The sequence below is a fragment of the Cydia fagiglandana genome, chromosome 22 (assembly GCF_963556715.1).
Source record: "Cydia fagiglandana chromosome 22, ilCydFagi1.1, whole genome shotgun sequence".
Taxonomy (NCBI): Eukaryota; Metazoa; Arthropoda; class Insecta; order Lepidoptera; family Tortricidae; genus Cydia; species Cydia fagiglandana.
The window spans coordinates 2813634-2828673 of NC_085953.1; the positions used below are offsets into that span (position 1 = coordinate 2813634).

Sequence of the window (15040 nt, forward strand, 5' to 3'; positions counted from 1 at the left end):
TTGTGGATCACAGTAAGTAAATATTCTTTATTGTGCACAATAAATTTAAAAAATACACGGAAAATGAAATACAAGTTTAAGACTAGGTAACAAAGGCAGTCTTATAGCTAAAAGCAATCTCTTCCAGACAACAGTTGGGAAGCAGGAAAATTAAGTGCTTACAACTATGAACACACTCAGTTGTAGTATAAGGACTATACTTGGGCATAGAGAAATATAGTAAGATAAGAGTGCTCACTCCATACATCAGTGTTGGTACCAAAAAGACTAATATTTTCATAGTAGACATGTAGCAGCAGCTAGCAGTGCCGATAATTCCGCTACTCGATGCTAGATGTCGACTATGAAAATATTAGTCTTTTTGGCACCTAAACTGATGTATGTAGTGAGCAATCTATGTATTATTTTCTCTATGACTTGGGATATTTTTGACATCAGTGTTAGATCAAGACATATTCCCTAATTATTGACTTTCCCAAACCGAAGGCTATGTTTGAGTTAGTCCTAATGGACTTCTCCTCTCCGTTTGTCTTGGATTGATGGATCGCAAATCTGGCGAACTTTGCAGACGGTATTGTATTAATGACAAGTTGTTAAACGCAGATTCAAGATTATAAATGGCGTCTAAATTTTATTAGCATCATTATAAGTTTCAAGGAGATGTAAGGGGAGATAGAATTGAGTGAAGGTACAAGGATCGATCAAAGTTCAAATTAAGAGAATTATATTTTCATCTAAAAACTTTTGATAGTTATTTACAATCGGTATTGACTTTGAAAGCTAACTTTTGTAACAATAATAACTATGTTTATATGTATTTTTTATTGTTTTTTATGTGCTTTTGTATTCTACTTTTATATTCATGTTATAAACAACCTAACTTAAGTAGAAAAATAAATAAATGAATAACTATTACATAAAATTGATTAAACTATTAGTTACGTGTTGGCTTCGGCTCCATTCACGTCTTATGTATGCATAAATATGCATACAAGAGTGCTAAGCTAATATTTTTGCTGACAGCACAAATATACCTACCTAAATACGTCATCATAATGGGCGTAGGTACCTAAGCAGCGGTCACAGATTTCTACTTAGTTAGGGTTCTAACAAACTTCCTTTTTTATAAATCATTTATCATCCAGATACTTTAAAAAAATCTTTTCATTTGGCATTTGTCAATGTACGATTATCATCTTTAGACGTACTTATTGACATAATTTTATTTACTACATTTTGTGTACTAAATCTCGTACTTCTTACTTTTACAAAAATCACCCTGTATACAAGTAAAACACCCAACCCGATGTAATGGAACACGAGCCCCTCGACATACATTTCCTTCCGATTTTCTTTTGCCCCACAGTACGAAGCCATAATAAATCTTATTTACAAATGTGCATAGTACTGCTTATCCACCCTCCTCAGGATAATCCCATCCGAATATCAATCTTAACACATGTACATAGGGATCAGAATGAGTTGATGGATTATCAGGTTATTATTGTGAGCGAGTCATTGCAAAATGAAGGGAATGATCAAGGAAATAAGGTTGGTTTTTATTTGGGGAAGGGTTGTATCGAATTATTTTATGTTGTTTTAATCTTCCGAAGATTATTTTGTGTGTTCCGAATAGTTTTTATAGTTCTTCAGGTCAATAGTTATTTGATATAGGCCAATAATAACTGTAAAAAAGCATTTCTCAAGACAACAATGAAACGAGTGGACATTAAAAAAAAATTAGCTTTGCAGGGTAAAGTTCTTCTAAATCTTGACAACTGTCATAAACTTAGCAAGAGTAATATATGTTTTTTTTAGATATAATAAAGTTTTTTTTTATAATACAATGATGGTGCCAAACAGAAATACGGCCCGCCCGATGGTAAACGGTAACCGTAGGCCATGGATGCATGTGGCGTCAGCAACAGTGATGTTTTACAATTGTCGCACCTGTCACCGATGTGAAATTGGGGCCTGGTGACGGATATTAAAATACCTATAATTAAATTGTTTATGTTAAGTCAGCGGAAGAAACAAGGGTTTTGTGTTATATAAATTTACTATCGTGGGATCAAGCATTAAGTGTTACAGAATCTCTATTTCGTTTCTAAAAACGTGAAAGCGCGATTTTATAATTTATTGAAATGAAAAAAATACCGTTCTTACCATAATAATATACACAGACAAGAGGTCAAATAGCAGTCACTTTCATAAAACTTGTACAGTGTACTAACACAAATTTTAGGTATACCCTCTTGGGGTTTAATGTCCTAATACTAGTACAAATTACCTCCAAAGAAATTTAAATCTTAATGAAATGGAATAAAATTTCTTTTATTTTGTTTCGTTCGATTTTAAAACAAAACAAATTCAACTCTATTTTCTAATACCGTTGATTCAAATTCGATTGCCAATTTTCCTTCTATGGTGGGCCGCTAGAGGATACAAAATAGCCGAAATCATTCAGAACTGCTAATAACGAGTTTTACAAGTTCATTTGCCAAACTAATGGAATTCCGCAAACTTTTCCAATAACACAAATTACTTTCCAATGTTGACCTAGTTTAACTACTAGATGTCGCCACGTGTTAACGATAGTTACATCACATCAAGGAATATAAAGTATGCAGCGGACCAAGGGGCTTTGGGCTCAATCGATATTGTTTTTATATTTAGAATGGCCGTAAAGCCGATGTCGACAAGGTTTTGTTGCTTGTGTAGTGGATTATGTCTTTTTCCCATACCTAGTTAATATAATACAGTCATGATTTAGTGATTATGAATTAATTATGGAATTTTAAGTAACATCACAGAATAAATAATAGTACTAGGTACAGAAGACTCACTCTCTAACAAAACGCGTCTGTTACGTACACAGATACGGCCGCTAGGTGGCGACAGCGCCACGCGCGGCTTATGGCTTTCCCCAAAATTGGAGTGAAACGGATGTACTTTTAGCTACCTGTAGTGAAGCGACGAAATCGCGGAGTGAGCCACGCCTGGTATGGTAACATTATCAAAAAGTTAGATTTTTTTTGTTTGCCTATAGTTGTTAGGTAAAGTCGTCACAGTTAATACTCGCGTCTCTAGGCTGACTGAAATATAATTTACAGTACATATGTTGATACTTTACTACCATAGAGCGGTAATTAGCGCAATACATGCCTAAGTCGAAAATTTAAAGGGCCATTATGTACTGTAAAACGTTATACAATAGGTACTCCCTTCGGTCGCGTTTTAATTTATCGCCGGTCGTTGCGAATTTCCTACTTTTCGCACTTGTATCAGAGATATATATAACTCCGTATAAGATAAATAAAGTCTAAGAAAAAAACGTGCCTCGTAAATCAAGAAAAAGTCATTCTCGAATAGATGGCGCACACACCTTTAGCCTATTCTCGGCTAGATGGCGTTGATGACACCGTTTGATATTTAACAATTTTAACACATATGTGATATATGTGAAAGCACATGGGCCAGTATGGAACAATAAAAATTAAAAATCATTTTTCTGTAAACATATTTTGATTAATTTATACATTTGCAATTTTATTTTACGTTTTAATCGTGTGTCGATAGATGGCAGTAAATGTACCGTGACTACAAAATTTACTTTGGCAATAGCCCTCTATACTATCTATTCTCTTTGCTTGTATCCTAATGTACTATTAAGTGAGCAAAAGGGAAGCGGATCTGCGTCAGCTTCAAGCTGATAATCGGCAGGAAGCGGCGCAGGATCGGGAAAAGTGGGGTGCTCTTGTTTCGGTGGCTAAGACTCTCTTTGGGTCGCTGAGCCATATTAGTTAGTTAGTTAGTTAAAAGAGAAGCCATCACATTATGAACAATAATGCCTCATATAAAATTAATACGCGATATAAGATAAAATATGTACCCCACACGCGGCTTTTAATATCATCAAATAAACAAGTTCCCGATCAGTATTAAAAAAAGTTGTGATATGCAATAAAAAGTATTCTTGTACTTCCTCGCGTTATCCCGGCATTTTGCCACGGCTCATGAGAGCCTGGGGTCCGCTTGACAACGAATCCCATGATTTGACGTAGGAACTAGTTTTTACGAAAGCGACTGCCATCTGACCTTCCAACCCAGAGGGTAAACTAGGCCTTATTGGGATTAGTCCGGTTTCCTCACGATGTTTTCCTTCACTGAAAAGCGACTGGTAAATATCAAATGATAAGTACCGACAAACTCATTGGTACGAGCCGGGTTTGAATTGAACCCGCGTCCTCTCACCGCTAGGCCACCAGCGCTTCCCAATAAAAAGTATTGATTGATTAAAATAAAATTCTTTTAGGCGCCCTAATACTTATAAACTATTATTCTATTCCTTTGTTAGGAGTATACTTGAATTTGGTTGTGTTGTGTGGACACCTCAGTATCAAGTTCATATTGATCGCCTGGAAAGGATCCAAAATATTTTTCTAAAATCTCTCTGTTACAGAACGGGCAATTATTTCGAACGTACTTCGTTAGCAGCGAGGCATTTTTGTGTTCCTTCCCTTTATAAACGAAGACACTATTTAGATGTAATGTTCTTATTTAAAATTCTTAATGGAATAATAAAATGTCCGAATCTCTTAGAATTAGTCACTTTTAGTTGTCCGCACCTCCCCCTACGTTCCAGATCTCTATTTCATATCAGCTTTGCTCGTAAGAATTACTCTCGGCACACTTTTTTCAGACGAGTCCCTAGTTATGTTAATAGGCACTTACATGACATTGATCCTTTTCACTCTTCCTTGTCTAGTCTCAAAATTGAACTTAAGCGTAAATTGTTTTAGTTTTAAGTATTAAAAATCGTTTTAAATGACAAAATGTATAAATGTAACTTTCAGATTGTCCTACCTACCAACTAGTAAAATAAATTGATGACAACTTATCCGATAATACTAAAATAGATATTGATCTTGAACTTATTTACCAATTTTCTACTTACCTACCCTACTATAATCTAAAACAATATTGATTTTGTTTGGAAGACTGGTAAATACAGTTTAAGTAGATATGGCTCATAATTACAATTTTATTTTTTCTTTCTGCGGTTATTATGTATGTTAACATTATATACCTACTCATTAATGAACCTCCAGGTCTGTTTCTTAAGTATGTTACGTACACTACATTGTACTAAAAATCCATTTGTATTATGTGACTGTTTGTGTTCTAAATAAATAAAAAAAAAAAAATCTATATGTCAACCCTCTTGCGCAGCATTACAATAATTGACGTTGTTAAGCTGCGCGTACAGTCACCTGCAATAATATGTTACTCTTCGAACGCCGCAAAAATATGTGACACGCTCTTATGGGCCCGATTCGGATTTTGAAATAGACATCTATTAGATATCTTTTAGACATCACCAAGATACGTTAACAATATGTTTAAGATCTAACCTGTCAAATTTGACACTTACGCGATTCTGGAGATACTCTTGAACGATTTCCATAGGATATGACTTAGAGATCCAATTCACGTCTAATAGATATCTTCCTCTATCTAACGTAAAAGTGACATTGGTTACCCGAATTGCGCTGCAAAAGAGAACTAGTTTAATATCTAAACTATAACGTATCTAGAATGGATCTAGTACGTGTCGTCTCTTGTGAATATCTTGAAGTTCGAATACGGCAGTAGTAGTAGTAGTAGTAGTAGTAGTAGTAGTAGTAGTAGTAGTAGTAATCACTTTATTGTACACAACACAGGTTTACAAAAATAAATTACAGTAATGGAAGTACAAAGGCGAACTTATCCCTATAAGGGATCTCTTCCAGCTAACCTTCGATTAGATGAGAGGAAAACTCCAGTCAGGTCAGATAGACAAACTTACGGGATGTACAGTAATATTTAGAAAAAGTATGCAGTATGGCTCTACAAGGAAGACCGTGTCAAGATATTTTTGCTGCCTTCGTTGTGTAACATATTATTGCAGGTGACTGTACACTTGAGTCACTGGAGGCACAAATTAATCGCTTAACTTCGAACTCGGGTAAATCCATCTGTCAGATTATGAGATTTTGGTATTCAGAAAAGGTAATTTTAGGGTAAATATTTACTGAGAGGGTCCGAGTTTGAAGTTAAGCGACACAATTCCATTGGAATTATTTTTCTCTAGTCAGACTATTATGTAATTCTAGTTAGACATAAAGGATGACGCATGCTAGACCGGGCCTGGCCGGGGCTTCGTTTTCTATGAGCACCAACAGTGATCACCGATCAGCCGTCATTGAAAATGACATGTCGATCGGCTCGGCCCGGGCACGGCCCGGTCCAGCGTGAGTCATCCTTAACTTTTGCTTAGAAATACCTTATTATCATTTAATTGTAGTTAGTTTTAGTTTTATATTCCTGTTTATGTCTTTTAGTAATTTAAATTTATGTAATTTAATATAATGCGAATAAATTTACCATATGTGCTGTTTTATTATTATAAAAGAAAAATATTATCAAGCGTTTTAATTCTTTATCCATTTCTCTCAAGTGTGAGAGTTAACACTGTCGCTGCGGGGGCTAAGTGGTTCCCGGGCAGTGAGTTATAGGCTTCTTAACACTAAATTGAATCACGCTATGAGCTATTACAAATTTTGGTCCGAAACACGCAAAATAAATATTATATTTAGTACTTAGCCATAGCATTTCCCAACTAAAAAACCCAGTACCGTAAGCTCGAGTTACTTTGACCCAATGGATGGTAACTTTGACCCACATGAAAACCTCATTTCAAAGGGTCTAATAAAAAACATAAAATGTCCATAATTCTCTCTCTTTCCTCAGCATTATTATTCCCTTCTGATTGTGGGGTCTGCTTTTCTGGTCTTTTCTCTCCACTTCGCGCGATCTGACGTGTCGTCTACTGAAACGTAGGACCCCATGTCTTTTGCTATAGTGTCTGCCCATCTCATCTTCGGTCTCCTTCTTCCTCTGGACCCAACAATGTTCAGATCCATAGCAACATTCCCGATGTAATCAGGTCTTCAAGAATGTCCATAATTATAGTGCAATAATATAACCAGGACTGAGTAAATCTCAACGGCCAAAGTTACCCTCCAGGGCTAAAGTAACCCGATTTTCTGGTATATGTAACTATCAAATTGCTTTTCTCACAACAATATAAATAAGGACAGAAGAGTCTACACTTTAATCCCGCGACCCAGCGAGTGTCCCAGATCCAACAATGTAACAATTTACACTTCTCGTCATAATAGTAAAATCCAGCTTACATACTACGGATATTTCTGTTTGGGGACGCTCGCCAAGATTCGTCCTGGAGGCCGATTCGGAGTTCTAAAATGTGATCTTGATTTAATATTGAAAATTTAATTTTATTGCAATGTTAAAAAATAGTGTAGTTATATGTAAGAAATCCGCAACGCAGGCTTCGTCCGGTCCATTGATAATTATTTTGATATTGATAAACAAGGATATTATCGCTAATTTTGGATACAAGTTTATTTATTTATTTATTTAAACTTTATTGCACAAAAGAAAACTTATCGTACAAAAGGCGGACTTAATGACAAAAGCATTCTCTACCAGTCAACCTTAAGGCAAAGCGGAGAGTTTGTAATTTGTAAAGATCAGAAAAAAAATTAGGTCACAAATTAATAGTGGATAGCAATATTTTGTATTGTATATGTAATTCAAGTAATAGATCAATATGAAATGAAATGAAAAATTAAATAAAAATAATTTATTTGAAACAACACAATCTTAAAATTAATAAATGTAAACAGAACATATATAGATATCGTGCTTTTCACTCGTACTTGCCCGTACATGTAGTGGCGCGAGTGCGAAGCAGTTTAACTTATTGGCATTATTCCGATATAACACTTTAAACTCCGCGTTTTCTACACATATTTAATTAGTAATTACACATACGGGTCTACCTTAGAGCTGACTTAGACGGCGCGCGAACTCGCATGCGATTTTAGTTACATTGCGGACTGTTGGTTACGTTCAATTCAACTGACCGATCAAAAACCGCAATGTAATGAAACTGGCATGCGAGTTCTCGCATCGTCTAAATAGCCCTTAAGTAATAACAATGACATTATATCGCGGTAGACCCGGTTGTGTAATTGAATATAAAAGTAAAAAAAAAGTAAAAAGTAAAAAAAAGTAAAAAGTAAAAGTAAGTATAAAACTAAAAAGTAAAAGTCCTTAAATGGACAAGTTCGCCTTTATACTAATGACGAATGTTATTTTTCCTGTTTTGTTTTTATTTTTGTACAATAAAGTATTTACTACTACTACTGCTAAATATTATTCCCATATCATTCCGATGTCAGTGCGAGTTCGAATTGGCATGTAGACCCCCATTATTAGAAAAAAGTTGCGTCATATCCCTCGTCTATGCCCTAAATGTACTATAAATGGGGCCCTAAGGCTGGCTAGGCCCTAAAATCAATCCTCAGTCCTTAACCTCCGCGAGCAGACATCCTTGACTGGCGCCGCTGCGTCTGCCGGAGGGGGGTGGGGGGTGGGGGGTGTTTGGGTGGCCAGTCTAGGCTGAGGGTGGGACGCGTGTGATTTTTAATACGGTTTTTTACGAGGTTTTATTTAGCTGTCTTATTTAGTTATGTTGTTTGTGTGGGTCAAATCTTGCGTGGTCTTAGCGCTACTTGCACCATCCCACTAACCCGGAGTTAATTGGTTAAACCGTTAACCCAGTGTCAAATATTAATTATATTTTTGTTACAAAAGTAGATATACGTTTACTACAGCCAACTACAGCTATGCCCCTTCATTCGATTTTTTTTATTTTTAGTTATTACAAGGAATAGTGTATAATGTTGTTAGTATTAGGAATTTGTTTTATTTTGTATTAATGTTCTAACTTAAGTTCGTTTAGCCAATAAAAAAAAACAACGGGTTGCACTCCGGGAGTGCTGGCAGAAGTGAAAACTCAATAACATTGTAACACTTTTTCGATCAGGTCACGTGTCCGTCTTACGAAGCGTCTTACGTCTTACGCTGTCGCGAGTTTAACATTTTTTCACCATCACGAAATCTTACGTTTTACGGACACGTGACCTGTCGCGAGTTTTACATTTTTTCTCCATCACGAAATCTTACGTCTTACGGACACGTGACCTGTCGCGAGTTTTACATTTTTTCACCATCACGAAATCTTACGTCTTACGGACACGTGACCTGTCGCGAGTTTTACATTTTTTCACCATCACAAAAAGTGCACAGCGCCGCTAAAGAAGTTTTAACTTAAAAAAAAACTTACTCTTTTGTTGTATATGCCGACAATTTCAACAGAGCGCCGAATACTGGAGTGACGGATGACTGGACCAACGGACGATTTCTGGAATTAAAATTACAACATTTATAATATGTTTGCACGTAAACATTCTTATAACAAAGTTACAACAACAAACTGATGTTATTGATGTAACTAAATACAAGAAAAGTTGCCAGAGCTCAACGAGGGTGCGGAGTATTAAGGGGCCCACTGATTGCCAGTCCGCCGGACGGTATCGGCCTGTCAGAACAACTTTTGACAGTTCCGAACAACTGACAGGCCGATACCGTCCGGCGGACTGTTAATCAGTGGGCCCCTTCGGCAACGCGCATGTAGTTGCAGACGTCCATAGGTTACCGAGACTGCTAACCAAAAGGCGGGCTGTATGCTTGATTTCCAAAGACGTGGTATAAAAATTATCAAATTGATTGAAATTAGGTTTTTAAACAGACTATACCTACAGAAATATTTAAAAGTACCAAAATTGCTAATAAATAATGATTTTTGGCGCTCAAAAGAGGTAAGGGACTTTTTTCTGTCCCGGTGTCTATTTTGCGCAAGTTACAATAATACATAATTATTACACAAATGTTTTTTTTTTGTACACAAATAACAAAACACAGTAAATACAAATTAAGTACATACCGGGTGTGGCCTGTAACATGAGCAAATAATTAAAACATAGATTGTACTCCTCAAACGGTGACACTTTTGTTCAACAACTTTTAAAAATTGTGAAGTATTTAGACTCCCTACTTTTCATACAAAATAAATATTATTTTCAATGGATGCCATCGCCACGCCATATCATTGTGATTGACGTTGCTTGTCAAGCCTTAAACATAACAAAATTCGCAATACATTGCGTCTTTGAATAACCTTTAAAGTGTATTAAAAATCAAACTACAAGTTATTTTCAAAAGTCGCTGAACAAATGTTGATCAGTATGAGGAGTACAGCCTACAGTTAAATTTTTTGCTCATATTACAGGCCACACCCGGTATAAGTAATTAAAATTATTACTTACTTACTAAGACAAACAGAATGAGCAACACAGATGTTAACTCCAGTCGTAACATGTAACAATTAAACTCGTAGTAAACTCAGAGTGCTCAATAAATTCCAATTTAACCCTCCGAAACTAATGTCAAGGGCGGACTCGTCACGTGTTGCGTAACCCTTTCAACGCTTACCTGTTTACAAGCAGTGCTTGCACGTGTATGGTTTACAGGTCACGCCGGGCTTATGATTAATAGTTAGGTTGCGAATGGCGGGAAATTTTAGATAAAATTGTGTGTAACGATATAAAGGTGTGAATTTAAGATTTTGGAAACTTCTTATTTGATTCAACTATGTACGGTCAAGGCATTAAATAAGGACATAATGCCAATAATATACACTACCTTAATGTACGGGCAGTAAGGCAGGTGTACACATACTATTTTTCCGTTTCAATATAAATTTAATACTTTGTTGACTGTAAAACATTCAAAATGGTGCATAAAACATGTAAGTATCCTTAAAGTGGAAAAAACCGTTAGTAAACGATTTTTATTGCGTTAACTTAGATATATTCATTTAAACTGAATTCCTCATATAATTAAGTACTTGCTTGTGTAGCCAATATCTGGGAGACCGAGCTTTGCTCGGAAAAAATATAAAAACTCAAAAATGCGCATTTTCCCAGAGATAAAACCTAGCTAGATCGATTTTTCGCCCCCGAAAACCCCTATATAGCAAATTTCATCGAAATCGATAGTGCAGTTTCCGAGATCCCAGAAATATAAATATAAATAGGTAAATAAATAAACAAGAATTCCTCGTTTAAAGGTATAATTATGATTAGTAAAAAAATTGCTGCGCATTTAATTTTTCAACATAAATTCGTACCATTTGAACAACAATTCTAAGAGAAATGCTCTGCTTTTGTAGAATTAAGAAAAGTAGCCTTTTCCCGAGTTTTCTCGCAAAGTTAATTTATCAAGTAAACCTTAGTAACCTAGATAGAAACTGGGTTACATGTGTTTCAAAATTGAATATACCTAAATATATGTTCATTATGGCTTAACCTCCTGAGATCCAATGACAGTTGTTTTGTTTTTGAATTTAGAACCCTTAGGCCCACTTGCACCATCCCACTAATCCGGGGTTTAGCGGTTAAACCGCTAACCTAGTGTCAAATTGTACTGGTAACCATGGCACCTCCAGGCTTGACCGGTTAATCCCGGGTTAGCGGAACGGTGCAAGTGGCCCTTGTTACACAATAAAAGTTCAAAATATGTAGGTTATGGAATGTGTACATAAATTTGTACGCGGGGTCTTAGGAGGTTAATATACAGACGGTTGACGTATGCTGCGTATCAAAATAAATCAGTTCAGTCACACTCACGTTAACACTCACGTTTTAAAGATGTACCAAATTATTCCTATTTGCGGGTTAGAATACGCAGTAACTTTATACATTTAGCGTTTTAATCAAATCCGGTGCTTCTGATGTTTTGCAGACTTGTTTATGATGTTGGCCCAATGAATAATCTAAGTTTTTATCTGCGAACGCGGAACGAAACTTTGGAAAAATTTAAAAAATCGCGAATCTTTCTGATTTTTTTAGATTTGAGCAATAAAGGACCAGTCTTTGACAGTACTTTCTCAAGCGTTTTTAAAGTTAACTCAATTCTCTACAATACGAAGCTAAAATTGTTTGTGTAGATCTAATAGATTCCGAGATAAAGTCTATCGAAATATATAACTTTTTGAGAAGTGATCTAAAATGGTTTCCAAATATCAAAACAGGAACTCTCCTAACAATGTAATAATAAAATCTTACGAAAATATTTTTACCTACTTGCTTCAAATTGATTTTCAAGAAGAGGCCAATTTATTATTTTTATCGGAAACACACTGTGATATATTGATGACCTATTTGGCGAATAACTACCGTTATATACATGCCAAGCGATCTCGCCCTGGCATAATATCATTTGATGAGTAACGATCTTGAAATTTCTACCCGCCATTTGCAGCAAAAGGGGTAGAGCATTATAATATTATCAAATCCCATTGTTAATATTGCGTTTCATTGAAAAGGGTTGGCAAATTAATGTACCCTAAATTCGGCTTTAGTATATATCTTCGCCTCAACTATACTCTGTATCTTTAGGTGTTTAAATAAAAGTAAACAAAATCTACCCTCAAATGGCTCCTTAAGCCAGTTGAGGGTAGATGAAAACATTACATGATCAAATAATGTAGGTTAAAGTCAGGTCGTTCAGTCGACTGGTCCAGGTGGTTTTGTATTTAGTTGGTTATTTGGTTAACCAATAAATGTTATAACTACCCGAAAATTTACAAATTGTTTGTTTACTTTTATTTAAATACCTAAAGATACAGACTATAGCATTAAATCATTAAATTGTGTCATGGGATTCATAGGTGTATTTAACATTTAGGATTAGGAATAAGTTTTAGTAATTTCATTAAAAATATGTGATAAGGGGAAGTTGTGGACGGGTAGAGTCAGACCAAGAAAAGTCTGCAGCGGATTTGATAGCCCACGCAGTGCACGTGTTATGTTAAATGTCAAACTTCTATGAAATTATGACGTATAAATAACACTTACACTGCGTGGGCTATCAAATCCGCTGCAGACTAAACTTGGTCCGACTCTAGCGAAACAGGTTATTTGAAAAATGTGTTTGGGCAAAGTTGAGCACTAACAGCAAACTTAGTGTTCCGTAGGGAAGATGGTTTTGTCCACCCTGACTTTCGACGAATTGAAATATTAACAATTTGGTTTTGAATATTATAGACTTTGGAGTAAAAATTACTTTGTTAAAATAATAGATCATTTTATAGTGGACTTGCTTACAATGCTAAAAATACTGGGTTTCAATCCCCTAAGGCTTTCATTTGTATGTTTATCACGGATATTTGATATTTTGTGGCATAGGTTTCACGCTGCGGGCCCCACGTTGGGCGCCAAAAGTAACAAATGGAGTATAAACACACAATAAATAATTATAATGTATTAGTTTGGGAAAATGTTATTTACCGCGATTTTTCCGTTTTAAAACTATTAAATGATACTTAAACTCAAAATCAAAAATACTAGGTATTGTTATAGTAGCGAGATTTAAAGTTTACCAACCGCAAGAATTTGCTACTTGGGAAACTATTTTGTTTTTGTTTGAAGAAACGTCACTTTTGACACTGACATATCTAATGCATATATCGTATCTAGACGTAAAATTTGACGTATCTTAAAGATCGAACCGGGCCGCTTATAGAATAAACGGTTAGTTCTACCTCAATATCTACTGTGACGGAATCCCCCACATTCCATACAAATTAATAGTCGTAAATATTTACGAGCACTTTTTTATTCCCGTCCTTTTATGTTCTCCGTTTATCGTTTCGGGATTGTTGTATTTATTATTGTATTAATGTTGGCAACATTATGACGTAACTTATCATTATCACCTCAAGGTGGCGCCCTCCTTGTTTTGGATTAAAACAGTTAACTTTGCATAATAAGCGTCAAGGTACAGTTAGTCGGGAGACACTCCTGACTTCGGGCAAACTCGGCTCCGTTCGGCTCAGCATTACTCCGAGCAACTATTACGCCGGCGCCCCACTGCTGCGCACGCTACATTCATAGCCCACGTTTTAATACAAACCGTGGGCAAGCCCACGAAATTTTGTATAGGAACGTGGGTCGTGTACATAGCGTGCGCAACAGTGGGGCGCCGGTCTTAGGGTTGGCACCACATGACGTCCTTTTGCGTGCACGACCACAGATAAGATAATAAGTTGAATTTAGACAATTATAAATAGCCGAAAGGGATAGTGTCATACATTATAATGGCTCCCTACACAATGGGCCAACGCCGGCTACTCCAAGGGACGCATTTATGCGTTAGAGGGAGCAAGTGATATTGCTATCTCATTCTACCGCATGGCTGCGTCCCTTGGAGCGGCCGGCGTTGGCCCATCGTGTAGAGGAGCCATAAGAATAGCATGATACGTCCCTGAATCGCTGTCAAACTTCGGTTTTGTAGAAAGTGTACTTTATGTACGATAGTACTATTATTTATTCTGTGGTACAGTGTCACGGTCGTGAAGAGCCGTGTGGCCTTGAAGTGTTTTCAAAGTTCAACCATTTATGGATCGATAGTGATTAGTTTCATGTATATGTACTGCATAATTGTTTTCCATCGTATTTTCTCGGAAACGTTGGTATTTGTCATGCTTCTTCAGTCAATGGCAGTACTGTTTGTACCGAGACTGACTACAATAACAAGACACGTTCGTACGTCTCCGTGAAAATACGATGGAAAATAATTATTATGCACTACATCTGTACTAGTTTTTGCCCGTATTTTCTGGAATGAGGATCATCATCATCATCATCATCTCAGCCATAAGACCTCCACTGCTGAACATAGGCCTCCCCCTTGGACCTCCATACGTGCCGGATGGGGCGTGAACGCCATAATCGCCGCGCTTGGCAGGCGGGTTGGCGATCGCAGTCGAGTACACCGAATTTTAGGGACGCTGCCGCTGCTGGGAATGAGGATGATTGCTAAAAACTATCATTTTCGTTATTATAATTTCAATTATATTTTCATTCCGGGCCTCAAACTATCTCCATACCAAATTTTATCGTAATCGATTTAGCAGTTTGATTGTGAAGAGGTTACAGACATGGTTATTTTGGCATTTATAATGTTATAATTGGGATTTATAAGAAAGGGATGAACTAATAAATTG

General features: G+C 36.3%; 1 long non-coding RNA gene across 1 annotated transcript in view; it reads right to left on the reverse strand.

The window, feature by feature from the left end:
• Positions 1-15040, reverse strand: part of LOC134675564 (uncharacterized) — an 88162-nt gene that overhangs the window by 11380 nt on the left and 61742 nt on the right. Inside the window, exon 2 of the long non-coding RNA XR_010099768.1 lies at positions 9257-9334. This is a non-coding gene — a long non-coding RNA (uncharacterized LOC134675564). The remainder of the gene's footprint in view (positions 1-9256; positions 9335-15040) is intronic.